Source organism: Paramisgurnus dabryanus, chromosome 16, assembly GCF_030506205.2.
Source record: "Paramisgurnus dabryanus chromosome 16, PD_genome_1.1, whole genome shotgun sequence".
Lineage (NCBI taxonomy): Eukaryota > Metazoa > Chordata > Actinopteri > Cypriniformes > Cobitidae > Paramisgurnus > Paramisgurnus dabryanus.
The window spans coordinates 2,943,743-2,957,392 of record NC_133352.1 but is presented as its reverse complement, the minus strand read 5'-3'; the positions used below and the strand labels follow the sequence as shown (position 1 = coordinate 2,957,392).

Here is a 13,650-nt window from a genome sequence, read left to right as displayed (position 1 = left end):
GACGCAACCAAATACTTCCTGTCTTCTTCCAACTCTCCTTTACATACACCTCTGCCAGCGTGACTCACCCAATCGTTGTTTGCCACGTCGATGGTACAGCTGTGTCTTGTTTTGGGTGATTGCGGGGATCCCCGGGAAACCCGGAAGTGCCAGTGTTTGTGCAACCGGGTCCGGGCGGAACCTCTTCCTACTCACTTTAGTTCCGCCCCATTGAAGTCACTCCGTGACAACTCTACAAGTGGAAATGAAGATAGGTGGTAAGTATGTTTCAAAGAGCACCTATTATGGGATACACGTTTTTAAACATCCTTTTGTGTGTAAGTGTGCATTAGTACATGCTAACGATATTCAAAAAGTACATACCTCAAAGAAAACGATGACGCGAGTTATCGTCTCTAACGTTCGAGGACTACAAAAAACACTCGGATTGTAGGCAACAGTTTACTTCCTGGGATTGGTGACGTAGATAAGACCAACATTATCATAGTTCAGCCCTCTCTGCTTTGCTTGGGTACGCCCTCAAAGACGGGGGTGGGGAGCGCCGAGTCAGAAGAGAGCTAAAATGGCGAAGGGTTGTGAGTCCCTGCTGTGACTCTGTTTGCAAACTCTTGTTTCATTGTTTAAGCGATTAAATCTCTCGAGTAGACGCTGTCTCTTTAGATGCGAGGGAAAAATAGCACTTTATGGACTTCCACAGAGGACATCATGTTTAATACGGTTCCGGAAAAATCCAGTCAGAAGTTGTTCACGGAGTTTTCACAATAACTGCTTCTCATGAACCGAAGCTGGATTTGCGCGAAGTCTCCTCTTGAAAGTTGGATTACTGTGCACTTCTGGATCACAGGCTGTAAGTATTCACGTTTATTATTTGCCTTTTACTGTACATTACGTAACCGGTAACCGGAGATTAACATAATGTGCGTGTAGAGCTAAGCTTGCAAGCTAATTGTTTTGTGTTGTAATACTGTATTTCATAAACAACGTACCATATTTACACACGTGTATGTTGAATTATGCAGACTATCGTTTTTTTTATCTATGTTGGTTTAGACATGTTTACAAACTTGCTAAGTTGCTAAGCTAAATACAACTACAAATACCAGCTAAACTGTTACCGGTAAAATTTGTTCTCATGATCAAACTCAAGAAACTCTAAGTACAGATGATTTGTTTAAAGTTATATGTATTTTACTGTTGTATTTACTTGAAGCTTTCTTAGATTTTGAAACGAAGTAAACACGTAATGTGTGTTGCTAATGTTGGGCCATGTAATACGTAATACATTAACGTTTTAATGAATAGTCTAACGAGTTATAGTCGTTGTACTCTATTGTTATAATATGTCTTTTTGACTGAATACATGTTTGTTTTATTTGTCTATATCCTAGATTCGCAGCTGGACACATCCTTCTACACTGTATGCAAACATGCAACATCATTACACACAGTACAAGGAGTCAGACTGGCATATGAGGAGCAAAGGTGTGTAACACAAATGATGTATTTAGCTAGTGAAACCACTACCAGTCTTAGATGTATAAAGTTTTTTTCTCTCTGCATAATAATAGGAACCCAGGCCGTAGCATCGTTTCACAATGTTTCCATCACCATCATCAGTGGATGCCTTTGCTGTCCGTAGCCTGAGATTTCAGATTTGCAGCAAAAAAAAAATTATTTTCTCATTTATTGGAATGCTGTGCAGGTATTTAAGTATTTTAGTAACTGTGTTAAATAAAGTAGTATTTACTTTTACAATAAATTAATTGCTTGTTTATATTTTACAGGTATTTGTACCTTGCAGCCATCCATTACAATGTCACCAAGCCGTAACAAAAGCAGGAGAGGGAAAGTACAAGGCTATGTTCCCAAAACACACAAGTGACATACCGTAAGCAGTAATGTTTTATTTCAAATACATTCATAATTAAAAACTTAATGTATGAAGCAGGGAAATAAATGATCAAAACAAAAGATTTATTGACTGCAATATTTCTACAGTTATGTGGAGGATGTGATCAGGCTTGTGTTTGATGAGGTATTTGAAGATAAGCTGAAGGAAGCCCTGATTCCAATGGACCTGGCATCACAGTTTGAGAGACCTTCAAAGGAGGACGTGATTGCATGCCATCTTCAGTGCAGGGGTCGTCGAAAGCCAAAATTGTGACCGATCTGATCAGGAAGCTCCAAGCGTATCTGGAGAACAACACACGACAGGATGATAACCTTATAGTGTCGTCTTAAATAGCATCAGCTGACAAAGCTTTGATATGCCATTTATCTGAATAGATAGCTGTAAGAAATGAATTGAACAATTTTTGAAACAAGAGCACAATATGGTTACTAAAGTATGTTTATTTATATATTGTTTAACATTTAAATATATATTTGTAATAAATAAAAAAAACCGTTGACTGACTATTATATTTTCTTTAAAGTTACATCTTTTGTTCTTTTGGGTACTTTGTTACTATAATGATACTTTAGTGTTATTGGTTTAAAAATGTAATAAAACTTACTCTAGTCCTGCACCTCAAAGGCTTATAGTCGGTACAATAAATGTTCTGTGTGTAGGGATTTAGACAATTTGTGCAAAACCTGGATGATGAATCACGCAGGTAAGAGGCCCTGGAACATGTTGCATTCTCCTTAAAACCTAGTAAGTAAAAACATAGCACAGTCTTTCATAATAAAGTTTACCATAGTAAAATAATGTAGAACTAACATTCATTTCAATTAATACTTTCTTTGTGCTACATTTGGTGTTTCCATATAGTTTGCACAGTAAAATAGTATGTAAGCAGTATTTTATAATTAAGTTTACTATAGTAAAATAATGTAGAAATTACCAAGTGAAATCGTTTTATAATCATTTCAACAAATACTTTCTATGTGCTACATTTGGTGTTTCCATATAGTTTGCACAGTAAAATAGTATGTAAGCAGTATTTTATAATTAAGTTTACTATAGTAAAATAATTTAGAAATTACCAAGTGAAATCGTTTTATAATCATTTTAACAAATACTTTATATGTGCTACATTTGGTGTTTCCATATAGTTTGCACAGTAATAGAGTATGTAAGCAGTCTTTTATAATAAATTTTACTAGAGTAAAATAATGTAGAAATTACCAAGTGAAATCGTTTTATAATCATTTCAACAAATACTTTCTATGTGCTACATTTGGTGTTTCCATATAGTTATGTAGTACGTTATAATTACCTTTTGGATGTCTTTGCAACACATTTTCGTCTTCGTTTAGCATTCTGGCAGAGCTAAGGACACCTAAAAAAGTTAAATCCAATCGCGTTCATTGAAGGAGATCGTTTATATCGTAACGGCCGTATGAACTCTCTGGATCGAGCTCGAAGTGGTAAGGCAGTACAGACACCATCGTTTATAGAGAAATATAACGCTTGTTTACGTTGCCTCTGAGGCTGTGACTCTCAGTCAGAATCTGTGTCAACCCACGCGTAGTCAGGGGCGTAACCTTTCAAACACACGCTGAACCCAGCTGACCAATAACAGTTGAGTAGTCATCTGACCAATCCGATTACACTAGACATTTTGGGAGGCGGAGACAGGAACTAAACCGAGCGTTTTCCTGACAGTGGGAAATCGGTGAGGTATGTAAGCAATTTATAAGACTCACAATGCATTAGTTCAAGTTTTAATAACATGTATGTACTATGGGATATTGCAATAACGTGCTAACGTGCCAATTTATTAGCATAATTGGTGCTCTTTCAAATAAGTATGTTGGAAATACAATTGTATTATAAACATACTATTTGTATTTTAAGTATATTTTTAATACATTAAATACTACGTCTTTTTGACCTGGGTTGTGCTTCCTGGATTTTTGTCTCTCACAGTGGACATCCACCTACGATGACAATTTCAGACCCCTCCATGATTTCTAAGTGGGAGAACTTGCAAAATAGCAGGGGGTTTCAAATACTTATTTTCCTTACTGTATATAGTTTGTTTATATAGGTTATATACGTAGATGTACATGACTGTGTTTGGTCAATATGTGCCTTGACCCCTTATTTGTTTGGATTATATTTTAAGCTATATTTAAAATCAACCACAAACAAAACAAGTACATTTCTTTTGTCCTGACAGTTTTTTCTTGTAGCACCCCCCTCTCACATACCTGACTGAAAGGCTCATTATGCGAGTCTATGGCTGCGTTCGAAATCGCATACTCACGGAGTCGGAACTTAATTTCAATGAGTACCTACTTAACAAGTGCGATGACCTATGACATATTAGGCTTGTTCGAGCTCTGGAATGTCCAGAAAGGAGAGGTCGGGCAGCTGCTCGAAGATCTCGCGTTTGGAGAAGACTTAATATTTAAGATATCAATTTCAATTTCAATTTAAAGAACTTTATTGGCATGATTGTGTCACTTACAATATTGCCAAAGCATTATACATAAAACAAGAAACATACAATAACACAATATTAACAAACATTAAGGTGCAATTAAGCTAAGGTGCTGGGTGATGGATGAAGTACTACTGCAAAATAAAATAGAATCAGAGGATATTTACAATATAAAGTTGACTTTGAAATATAAACATATGAAGTATACAAATGTACATTTATGGAGGCAGATGAGAGGTAAAATAAAAGTACTGTACAAGATCAGGGCTGTGGATTATTTCTGATGGTGTGTAACTGATAAATGAATTTAGCAGCAGCTGATGGGTGTCTGTCTTCCCCCAGTAACATCTTCATTTGATCTGAATCTGAAGAGCTATGAAACTCTGGTATGAGCTTTGAGATTTTGTCAAAGTGTTTTTCTCTAAGCTCTTTATATTTACCACAGTAAAGGAGAAAGTGTGTCTCTGTCTCGATCTCGTCACTGTCACAATGGACACAGATTCGCTCTTCTTTTGGGAGCCATGTTTGTCTATGTCGGCCTTTCTCTATTGCCAGACTGTGATCACTGAGTCTGTATTTAGTGAGGACTCGTCTCTGCTTTACATCTCTAACAGTGGAGAGATATTCTGACAGACTGTATTTTCTGTTTAGTGCCCGATAACATTCTAGTTTACTTTGGTTTTTACTTTCATTATCCCAATGATCCAAATATAAAGTTTGACTTTCTTTAATGATTTGGTTTATTGTGGTTTGTTTGCGTTCATTAGTGCTGGTCTGAAGTTTTAGAGCCAGTTGACAGATGGGACTGGTTTTAGGTCTCTTCTCTTGAGTTTTAAGGGCTTCATATTGAAGTGTGTTCGGGGGACTTGAGTTTAAGTGTGACCAGAATTTAAGGGAGCGTTTTTGGATGTGTATTATTAGGGGGTATCTGCCTAATTCAGCCCTGCATGCATTAGTAGGTGTTCTTCTCTGAAGACACCATACCACAGAATTACATTGCTAGCCTACCCCAACAGTTATGCTAGATTAAAATGACATCTGCTTTACCATTATATTACACATTTTCTTAGTGTACAAAATATGTAAAACAAGCAAACTGTAATTCAATATGTAATGAAATCTATGCTTGAATACAAACTAGCCTAATGCAGGTAATGTGAATACATTAATTTTCAGTAAAGCAATGATTAATCCATGAGTTTCCTTTTATTTACTGAAAACAACAGGAAACATGGATAAAAATAAATATATGTATGAATAAAACCATCACAATATATAAAAACATATAGAAGTGAATACCATATGAAACAAAACTATTCAAATGTATTGTTCTGACAAATTGTCACATATTTATTGCTGTCTCAACACTGTGGCAATTCTGCAGCTTTACTTAGCATAGCAACACAAGAACAGCAATACATAAGTGCACTGGAAATAGTCTCATCAAGTCAAACACCATATACATAGCCAAGGGTTTGTTAGTATTTTTTTTAAAGAAATGTAGAGATAAAGAGAGGTAAATAGAGAAAGACATAAAGAGAAAGGTAAATAGAGAAAGATAGTAAGTCCTTTATTAGGAAGTGAGGTAATGGCGGAAGGGATGGGTTTTTAGCCGAGTCTTACATTCAATTAAATTAAATTTTATTTATATAGCACTTTTCACAATTGTTAATTGTTTCAAAGCAGCTTTACATGAATAGATGTAGGGGAAAACACAGAATAATCTATAGACAATATAAGAAGAAGAATACAGCGGCTAAGAATAAACCGTACAAGCGAGCGTAGTAATAATGTAACGTATACAGTAAAGTGCTAAATTAAGCCAATATTGGCTGATTCTCCCAGGGATGAAAAAACCCCTAGGAGAAAAACCCTGTGGGAAAACTCCTAGAAGGACAAAAACCCTTGGGAGAGATTAACCCCCAGGGGTCCAAAAACGTGGGGACGCGTTTTGACGTGTTTTCTCCTTATCATAGCAGAATCAACTTAAAATACTTCATCATTAATAATCAAACACTTAAGTGTTTGACATCATTTGAAACTCTGAAGGGTCCTCTTTAATTAGTGTACATTCACAATAACAAGAGATATTCCTGAAGAAACTGTAAGTCATTTGTCTTCATTTATACTTACTATCATGTAATATGTTATGGCTTGTACAGTTTAGCCTATATAAGCAACCTCAGCAGACTGCACGCTTTGGATTGAAAAACTTTCGCATTGTTTACAAACGAGGACGCGTGATCACATAATGGCGGATTTCATTGTTACATGCTGTACAGTGTTAGACACAGTTATTCACTTACGTATCCTTCATGGCAACTTTGAGTAATGCTGCACTGCTGTATCTTTTAAGTGTGTGCTGTAATATGATTCCATGTTTACATGCTTATTTACAAACGAGTACGCGTGATCACGTAATGGCGGTTTTCATTGTTACATGCTGTACAGTGTTAGACACAGTTATTCACTTTCGTATCCTTCATGGCAACTTTGAGTAATGCTGCACTGGGGGATCTGCTGTAATATGATATTGTTTACATGCAACGCATTCCATACATTGCGCTTTACACGCGGCACCGTTTTATTATGAGTACTGCTTTGTTTACACGTAGACGCGAGCTTGCGCACATGGACGCCATATGCGATGTGTTTTTAAAGTTCATACTCGCTTACAGAAACGCGTTTAAAACATAGGCTAGACAATAAGGGGATGGGCATCTGAAAACAGTCATCTGAAAACTGCTTTTTATATAACTAATCATTGCAGATGTTTATCTGAGATACTTATTTAGTTTATGTACATGATAGTTTATCTGATTGTAGTGCTATCATTTACCCATCAGTTATGTATGTAAGGGTATTTCTGTGGACAATTTATGCTAACAGCTGTTCATAACTCTCTTACAGGTCTGCATCCCTCTCATCAGTACAAAACTATGAAGTGGAAAAACATATTCACACATTTTGGACATAAAGTTATATGGTAACATGAGCCACATGAAGTTTACAGCTCTGTTGTTTATCAGTTTCTTATACAAGTTAAGTTTTTGAATAGGGTTCGTTTCCAAATAAACTGAAAATGTCCTACTGACCTTCATTTCTATTTTGATTATATTGTTAACTTCTTAATAAACCTCAAACAAACATGTATACATTTGTCCTCACTTTCTTTACTGTAGTTTCCTCCAGCCTCATTATGCAGCTCATTATGTAGCTCATTATGGGAGCCTTTGTTTGATAGCTGTCAATCAATCCTTCTCGCATACGGCCCCTCTAAACAAAAAGTGTCTTACAATTTCTAAATCAATATATTGGTTTCTGTGAATGAGTAGGCAGGATGATTTTCACATCATTTTAAAGAAAAAACTTAAGACTACTAGATTCTGTTTAGGAAAGTCTTGTTAAAACATGTTTAGTATGGGTTTTGTGGACTTCTATCAGTGACTTAAAATTTTTGCTTTTTTAAAAACCACGCTTAAACCTTTTTCTCTCAAAAATACAAACATGTACATACATGAAGCTCATATAATATTTTAGCCCAGTTTGTGCTGAATGCAGTGGTATGAGACACTTGCCATTATTATGATTTAAAGCAACTGAAAAAAGACCAAATGTAAGAGCATGTCAGAACCTCTGACAGTGTCCCAAAGTGGTCGGACCCCAGAGGGTTAATATATATATTAACCCTCTGGGGTCCGACCACTTTGGGACACTGTCAGAGGTTCTGACATGCTCTTACATTTGGTCTTTTTTCAGTTGCTTTAAAACAAAATTTTGTGATCGCAGTGTACATGATGAGGTGTATTCTGATAGTAATTCTTCAAGATACGAGGGTGCTAGCCCATTTAAGGCTTTGTAGGTGATTAGTAATATTTTAAATTGAATGCGATATTTAACTTGTAGCCAGTGTAAAGATGCCAAGATTGGACTTATGTGGTCATACTTTTTAGATCGACTAAGCACTCTTGCAGCGGCATTTTGAACTAGCTGAAGCTTGTTTACCTGATTTGCGTGAGATCCCCCGAGTAACAACTTACAATAGTCTATTCTAGAGGTCATAAAAGCGTGGATAAGCTTCTCTGCATCAGATGTAGACAGCATATGGCGTATTTTTGAGATATTTCTAAGATGGAAGAATGCTATGCGGCAGACGTTGGATATATGACTATCGAAGGATAAATTGCTGTCGAGCACCACACCTAAGTTCTTAACCATGGATGATGGCACCACAGTGTAGCCATTTATGGGCAACTTGTAATCTGACATATTATGTTTGGAGCGATTTTGTTCGATAATAAGTATCTCTGTCTTATTGGAGTTTAGCATAAGGAAGTTATGTGCCATCAAGTCCCTAATATCGCTAACGCAGTTGTTACCAACCGGAGCGGGCCACTTATGCCCCTCCGGACGTTCCACCTCGAGGAGGTCCCCAAAAGCACCCCAATGACCAAGCATGAAACCAGATAAGTAAAATTAAAACAAACTTTATTTAAATTAATTAAAACCAGAATGGGACGAGGAAAGGGGCATTTAAAATAACTCTGGTGTGTTCTTTCTCTTCTGCAGGGGAGGAGAGGGCCAAGGGGAAGAGGACGGAGCTCCTTCGTCCTGAGGTAAGTATCAGTTCTTCCTAGGTGTCCTAATCCTTGTTTCTCCTTTTCTGTTTAGTTGAACGCGTGGCGCCCTCCTCTGATCCTGGAGACAGAAAGGAAACACAATATCAATACGTTGAAGGTCGGGTGGCTACCTGTATTCTATCGAGGACTGGTTCCGTGTTCCAAACAGGGCGTCCTGGTCTCTCCTTGGATCTCTCTGACCTCGAGGCCCAGTGAACACCCTGGAGCGGGCCAGGTAAGTATTACCGTGGGTTCGGTGGTGGGGTTTAGCTGATCACTCGTATTCCTTCGATCCGCAGGGAGCGGGGTGACGTCGCTCCGGCCCCCAGACCCTTAGTCTATGCAGCTCGCCTCTGAGACCCCTACGGCCACAGACAAGAGACAGGCTAATGTAGTCTTACTTTGCTCTCGTTTCAGGTGTACACGCCGTCATGGGATCAGACTGGATGCGGAAGACCCTGGACTTGGCTCGGGTAGGGTCCCGTGGTCCTGGGATACGACTCCAATGCTGCAAAGGATGCACAGGTAAATTGACTGCACACAATAGGACCCTATAGTTCACTGGCGTGCTGCTTTGGACTCACAGGCTCTTTGGGTAAGTATAGCTCTTAGCTTGGATCTAGTAAGGCTCTTGGTTCGCTGGGGGTGCTAATTTGAACTCACAGGCTCTTTGGGTAAGTATAGCTCTTAGCTTGGATCTGATAAAGCTCTTGGTTCGCTCGGCGTGCTAATTTGGACTCACAGGCTGTTTGGGTAAGTATAGCTCTTAGCTTGGATCTAGTAAGGCTCTTGGTTCGCTGAGCGTCCTAATTTGGACTCACAGGCTCTTTGGGTAAGTATAGCTCCTAGCTTGGATCTGGTAAGGCTCTTGGTTCGCTGGGCGTGCTAATTTGGACTCACAAGCTCTTTGGGTAAGTATAGCTCTTAGTTTAGATCTGATTAGGCTCTAGGTTCGCTCGGCGTGCTAATTTGGACTCACAGGCTCTTTGGGTAAGTATAGCTCTTACAATACTTTGAGCGCTAAACCCCCAGGTGGGGTTTGTAGGAAAGTAATTCCACGTTGTCAATTCTGCCACAGCGCTCCACGAGACCACACACACAGTGTTTGTACTGGATCTAGAAACAAGTATGCGCGACAGGAGACACAGCACAACACTGCAACACTCCAGGTACACACTCCAGGTCAAAAGCACACTCACCCACAGCAGTCCACACTCTTTTCGTGATTTATAAGGCCAATACTTTCTCACTTGGTCCAGTTCCGCACCGGGGGAGATGTCGAAGCACCGCCACAGCTAGTGGAGTAGAGGTCGTTAATCCCCACGCAATCGTCTGCGTGCCCTGCCTTCCACTGGCTCATCCCACCGGTTTCCGTCCTCCACGGTGGGGCCACTACACAAGGAAACACTCCACACAAAGGGTAAGTCTCTGTTTACTGAAAGTGTTCGTGAAAGTAAACAATCGTTTGTACTCACAGTCTTTGTTACATTTGTCTCACTGTTTCCGTGTCGTTCTCTTCACCCCCACAGCTCTTCGGCAGCCACAATACAGCAATGATCCCGGCTTGAGATTGACTTCCTATGCAGCCTTTAAGACAACATGCACACTCGGGTAAATATCTGTTCCCTCAACACAGTTTTATCTTCAAACCTGTGGCAGTGGTTAAACACCGGATCTTCGTTGCTTGTAGGGAGTCCTTTCTGTGATTTTCACCCGTTTGCCTCGTCCTCACGCCACTCTTCACTGCTTCGCCCACAGCGCCGCTTTTCCACCATACAACACAACTAAAACAATGAACGTGATGACTTCCATACTTCCCAACCAACAACGACTCCTTCCTTTCGTCCTTCACGGCCCCGCACTCTTTCCGCTCGCTCTAAGCGTTTGCCGGATCAACGGGGCTCGCGGACTCTTCAGCGGGATCGTGTTGTTGTTGCGCCCATGGCGGAAGTGAGTTCGCTCGGAAATCGAACGCCTTTCCTTGGTCTGTGGAGATCTATTTATGTGCCTCCTCTCTGTCAATCGCCTAATCGCAAGCCGCCGCCTTCAATCGCACACCTGTTATTCATACAAATGATTTTGTGTTGCCATGGAGAGAAGGAAGTGACTGGTGTTTTAAAATTTCGGTCCGGGCGGAACCTCTCCTCTCACTTTTTGGTTCCGCCCTAAAAGTCACTCTGTGACACAGTCTGTTAGCTTAGAAAACTGGTGGGTTTCGCTAGGATGTGACGAGATGTAAAGCTGGGTATCGTCCGCATGGCAGTGAAAATTTATGTTATGTTTCCTGATAATGTCTCCTAGAGGTAACATATATAACGAGAACAGGATAGGACCTAAAACTGATCCCTGCAGTACACCATATTTAACCAGGGAGTGATATGACTCTTCCTCATTAAAATAAACAAAGTGATAGCTATTGGTTAGATATGATCTAAACCAGGCTAACGCCTGACCACTGATACCAACATAGTTTTCTAGTCTATTGAGTAAGATTGTGTGATCTATTGTGTCAAAGGCTGCACTAAGGTCTAGTAATATAAGGATTGAGATTTCAACACGATTGATGTTAAGAGGAGGTCATTTGTAACTCTAAGCAGTGCTGTCTCTGTGCTATGGTGGGGCCTGAATACTGATTGGAACTTTTCATATGTACTATTTTTCACTAAGAATGTGCATAGCTGGCTTGTCACTACCTTTTCTAATATCTTAGAAAGAAAGAAAAGGGAGATTTGAGATTGGTCTAAAGTTATTAAGATCTCCCTGGTCAAGGTGTGTTTTTTTAATGAGCGGTCTAATAACGTATCCTAATTCTAGCGATGAGTTAAAGATATTTAGGACTGGGTCTGACACTACAGGGAATACCCCTTTAAGTAGTTTGGTGGGAATGGGGTATAATATACAGGACGATGATTTGGATGATGTAACTAATTTAGAGAGCTCTTCTATTGTAGTAGGTTTAAATACTCAATATGTTCGTATGGTAATCTAGTTTTAAATGTACTATTGGGTAGAGTGGCTGCTTGCGTAGCTTCAATGTTTTCCCTAATAACCGTAATTTTGTTAGTAAAGAAGTTCATGAAGTCGTTACTATTGTGTTGGAGTTTGCTATTGGTTTCTGTTTGTTCTTTGTTTCTAGTCAGTTTCGCAACTGTGCTAAAGAGGAAACGAGGGTTGTGATTTTCTTTAATAAGCGTACTGAGATAGGTAGATCTGGCGGTTTTTATAGCCTGGCGTAGTGTTTAACACTCTCTTTCCATGCTGCACGACATACCTCTAACTTTGTGCTTCTATAGTTTCGTCCAGATCTTCACGGTTATCTGCTACATGTTTCATTTGGGACAGGTCTGGAAGAGTGCTAATAAAGCTATCTTTAGTGGTGGAAATTATTGTTCTGGCTAGTCTGTAGCATGTTGTGGACCGGGTGATCCTATAGAAGTACAATGTGGGTAGCACTTTATTTTACAGTATACTAAATAAAGTACTAAATAAGTTGTACTTACCAACAAATGTGTAGTACTTACTTTTAGGTATCTACATGGTATTTAATTGGTATCATTACTGTACTCACCAGTGGTACATACTTGGTAGTTATTATGCAACTCTAGATAAGAACTGGGTAATAACAGAAACATACTTATAGTGTAGGTATACTGTAACTAATGAGAAACATTACTGTACTTATAAAAAAATGTACAATTTTGTATGTACAAAGTATTTAGTATTTACAGGCAAGTTAGGGATGATGACAGGTATTTATAGTGTACATATATGATAACTAATATCAAACACTTCTGTACTTACAAATTGTATATACACAATAAGTGTGTACTAGTGAATGTACCCAGTAGTTAATGCGTATGATAGTCAATGGTTGGGTTTGGCTCACAGTAACATGTATATGATGCTATATTTTAGGTGGTAGGTCCTATGTAATAACTGTGTTAAAAGCAACACTTTATTTTACAGTCCTGTTTCCATGCAGTAACCATAGACGTACTAATGAATGTACCCAATAGTTAATGCTAGGGGTGGGCGGAATGACCAAAAATCTATTTCATGGAATGAGTCATTTTATTTCACGGAACGGAATATTTCACGGTATACATGTTTTTCAGTTTATATTGTTTTTTGATGATAAAAATGTACAGAAACACACCACTCACTATAGCTTTTAACTAAATGCTCACCACAGTTTTAATATATGTGCAATTTAAAGTTAATAATGTTAAAGTGAAAATGCCCAGAAGCAAGGGCGTAACTTTGGGTCTACCATTGGGGGGGGTTAAACTCGCGGGATATTTATTTATTTATTGAATCATTTTCTTGTGTAAAAGGTAACATGCTAATTTCCCTTTCCTGTATTAGAAATATATTAGTGATACTTTTATTCCAGGACAGTGTTGCCAGGTTTGCGGTTTTCCCGCACAATTGGGCTATTTTGAAAATACAGTTGCGGGAAAAATTTCGGAGCCGCGGGTTGCGGTTTTTTGGGCTAGTTTTATAATGTGCCGCGGCCACAAAAATGTTTATCTGTAGACTTATGAAATGAACGTTCTTTATTTTCCTAATGTGCATTAATCCCGTAAGAAATACCTGTCAACCCAAGGACAACTGCAGGGTCAGGAAGTCAGTGGAAAAGT

The 13,650-nt window shown here is 38.8% G+C and overlaps 2 long non-coding RNA genes across 2 annotated transcripts; one reads left to right on the top strand and one right to left on the bottom strand.

The window, feature by feature from the left end:
* Positions 1-598: 598 nt before the first annotated feature.
* Positions 599-2,139, top strand: LOC135757479 (uncharacterized). Its single transcript, XR_010536264.2, has 5 exons — positions 599-847; positions 1,389-1,482; positions 1,569-1,702; positions 1,785-1,888; positions 1,999-2,139. It is a non-coding gene; the product is annotated as an uncharacterized lncRNA (long non-coding RNA).
* LOC141280887 (uncharacterized) lies at positions 1,954-3,597 on the bottom strand. Its single transcript, XR_012335213.1, has 3 exons — positions 3,222-3,597; positions 2,517-2,653; positions 1,954-2,193 (listed from the first exon to the last, which is right to left on the bottom strand). It is a non-coding gene; the product is annotated as an uncharacterized lncRNA (long non-coding RNA).
* Positions 3,598-13,650: the final 10,053 nt, after the last annotated feature.